Genomic DNA, 2,986 nt, shown 5'->3' with positions numbered 1-2,986 from the left:
TCAAACCCAGACCGCTTCAACGATGGCAGACCGACCACACTAAACGCTTCAAATGTCGCAGTCATGCGCTGGAGAGACTATGGTGCAAAACCAGGTCCCCTCATGCATTCTCCCTCTACAAATCTGCCTTCCTCACCTACACCTCCTCCCTCCATGCCACCAAGCAGGCCTACTTTGTAAACATGATCAACACCCTCTCCTCCTGCCCCCGCTGACTCTTCTTCACCTTCAACTCCCTGCTCCCCCCCTCCTCCACTCAGCACCTCACTCACCGCCCACGAGATTGCCACTCATTTCCACAACAAGATTGACACAATCCGTAAGGACATAGTCAACTCGCAATCTACCTCCCCACCTAGCCTGCCCCCCCATCACCCCCCCATCTCTCCCCTCCTCTGACCTCACAACTGCACTGCCCCCACCACACCCAAGGCCCCGTTTACTGTAACCCCCCCCCCAACAATGTACTCCTTCAGCCCTGCTACCACTGAGGAAGTCACCAGGGCCTTCTCAGAAGCCCGCCTCACCACCTGCCCCCTGGACCCTATCCCTTCTCAACTCCTCCTTTCACCCCCCTCCTCCATCATCTGCTCCCTCACCCACATCTTCAATCTCTCCCTCTCTACTGGCGCATTCCCCTCCCCCCTAAAGCATGTTCACATCACCACCATACTCAAAAAGCCCTCCCTGGACCCCACTGACCCAAACAACCTCAGACCAATTTCCCTGTGGGCACTCACTTCCAAGCTCCTTGAACGCCTAGTCTACGATTGCCTAAGCGCCCACCTAACTGACAACAACCTCCTTGATTCACTACAGTCCGGCTTCCATCCCCTACACTCCACCGAAACTGCCCTCCTCAAAATCACTAACGACCTGCTAACCACCAAAGGCGACTACTCTGTCCTCCTTCTCCTGGACCTCTCCACGGCCTTTGACACAGTTGACCACCCCCTCCTCCTTAACCACTTCCTGTCCGGACACTTTTACCCCCTTCCTGTCCAGGGCAATTTTCAGCTTTCAGCGCTATCACACTTTGAATGACAATTGCGCGGTCATGCAATACTGTACCCATATGAATTTTTTACCATTTTTTTGAGACAGATAAAGCTTTATTTTGGTGGTATTTATTCACCGCTGGGATTTTTATTTTTTTTACTATGTAAATGAAAAAGTCCAAAAATTTTGAAAAAAAGTGTTTTTTTTAATAAAATTTTGCAAATAAATAATATTTCATCCTAAATCTTGGCCAAAATTTATTCTGTTATTTTTTTAGTAAAAAAAAAAAAATCAAAATTAGTTTATAACCAAACATTATAATTTTTAAACATTTTTTTTACATTTTTATTTTATTTTTTTTTATATTATTTTTTATTTTTATTTTTTATTTTTACATACTGTCACCCTAGCAGTACAGTGTCACCATGGTGACACTGTACTACTTGTGGGGGGTGATGAAGATTTTTTTTTTTTTTTTTACACTGATTGCTTTTACACCCATATAGGATGTAAAAGCAATCATTTCTCTTTCTCTCTGTCTGCATTCTTGCAGTCATTGAGAATTACTGAGTGAGCTGTGATTGGTCACAGCTTGTCACATGGTACAAGGCTGTTGTGAATAGCCTTGTACCATGTGACCTCTGTGATCATTCACAGATTTCACACATAGTAAGCAATGATGTCACAAGTGACATCTTGCTTACTACTTTGCATGTGATCACTGATTCGCCAATCAGTGATCACATGACCGGGACCTCGTACAGAGGTCCCGTCCGACGATCGGTGTTTCACTGTGTCCGGAGGACACAGCGGACACCGGATCGCGGTGGTGCGCGCTCCTAGGGAGCGCGCACAGCTAGAAAAGGCGGGTGCCGTTTAGGAACGGCAACCCGACCCTGGACTGCCACCGCCCTGCCGTTTATAAACAGCAGGCGGACGGCAAGAGGTTAATAAACTTCTCTCCCTTGGCATCAGAGACACCGCTCTCTCCTGGTTCTCCTTTTACCTATCCTGATGTTCCTTCAGCGTTTCCTACAACAGTGCCACCTCCTCTTCCCTCCCCCTCTCTGTCGGGGTCCCCCAAGACTCTGTCCTTGGACCCCTTCTCTTCTCCATCTACACCTCCTCCCTTGGCAAACTCATACACTCCCACGGCTTCAACTACCACCTCTATGCTGATGATACTCAAATCTACCTCTCCACCCCTCACCTCACCCCCACATTCTCCTCACCTCCTAAACGACATCTCAGACTGGATGTCGCTCCATTTCCTCAAGCTCAACCTCTCCAAAACCGAGCTTCTCGTCTTTCCCCCTGCCCACCCCCCCCATCCTATCCATCACTACCAACAACACCACCATCAATCCCGCCCCACAAACCAAAGTTCTTGGCATCATTCTGGACTCGATCCTCTCCTTCCAACCTCATGTCAAATCACTTACAAACACATGCAGGCTCCACCTCCGGAACATCGCCAAGATACGCTCCTTCCTTACCCCAGACACCACTAAACTACTCGTACACTCCCTGATTATCTCACGCCTTGACTACTGCAACTCCCTCCTCACCGGCCTACCCCAGTGCAAACTCTCCCCGCTTCAGACCATCCTGAACTCAGCGGCCAGACTCATCCACCTCACCAGCTGCTCCACCTCTGCCACCCCCCTCTGTCATTCCCTCCACTGGATCCACCCCCTCTGCCTATCCCTCCACTGGCTCCACCCCCCTCTGCCTATCCCTCCACTGGCTCCCGATTGCCCAACGCATCAAATTCAAACTACTAACCCTGACCTACAAAGCCATTCACAACACTGCCCCTAACTACCTCACCGACCTGATTCCCAAGTACCACCCCACCCGTACCCTTCGCTCCTAACAGGACCTCCTATCTTGCTCTCTGGTCTCCTCCCACTCATGACTGCAAGACTTCTCCAGGTCCTCACCCATCCTCTGGAACTCACTGCCCCAATCCATCAGATTGTCACCT

Source organism: Staurois parvus, unplaced genomic scaffold (genome assembly GCF_062004578.1).
Source record: "Staurois parvus isolate SC_StPar_1 unplaced genomic scaffold, SC_StPar_1.0 ptg000879l, whole genome shotgun sequence".
Taxonomy (NCBI): Eukaryota; Metazoa; Chordata; class Amphibia; order Anura; family Ranidae; genus Staurois; species Staurois parvus.
This window is presented reverse-complemented; position numbering follows the sequence as displayed.